This window comes from Octopus bimaculoides, chromosome 12 (genome assembly GCF_001194135.2).
Source record: "Octopus bimaculoides isolate UCB-OBI-ISO-001 chromosome 12, ASM119413v2, whole genome shotgun sequence".
Taxonomy (NCBI): Eukaryota; Metazoa; Mollusca; class Cephalopoda; order Octopoda; family Octopodidae; genus Octopus; species Octopus bimaculoides.
In genome coordinates this window covers 28,874,303-28,875,017 of record NC_068992.1, presented here as the reverse complement: position 1 = coordinate 28,875,017, position 715 = coordinate 28,874,303, and positions in this window count along the sequence as shown.

The following is a 715-nucleotide window of genomic DNA, read 5'->3' as shown; positions in this document are numbered from 1 at the left end:
TTACAATGAAGCAGCTGTCGAATGGCAACGTGTCTCAAAAAACAGTCTCCCAGCTGTCGTATACTTGAGTCGATCACTTGGTCAGACGACTCTCACACAAACTTGTCCTATATAATAGAATTATAGAATCCGATTCTGTATCGGCAATAAGCAACAGAAATAATTCAAACAGGAATAATAATTAAAAAATCTGTTTCAAGAAGAGCCCTTCGTTGGAGAGGAAAAATTATATCAAAATGAGAAGATATAAACTGAGAATAGTAGGAGAAAGGGGGAAGGGGAGACGGGGGTAAGATGACAAATATTAGAAGAGGGCGAGAAGAGTCAGGAAAAAAGAAAAAAGAAACGACAATAGATTTCAAAGGCAAATGAGAAAGGGAAAAGGTAACGAAAGGTAAATGTCGTACAGGTGTATACACACTCACATATATACATACATACAGGTAGGTAAGTAGATTGATTGATTGATTGATTAATAGATAGTTAAATAGAGAGGCTGACAGGTAGACAGTTAGATAGATAGACAACAGACAGACAAACAGGCAGACAGACAGATAGATAGATAACCATCTATGCATCATACTTAATGTAAACAAACTGTATATTCTGCAGTATATAAAAACAAGGACTGGTCATTCGGAGGTGAAAATTTCCATTTATGAAATCAGCGTGATGTGATTATATATATATATATATATTTATATATATATATATA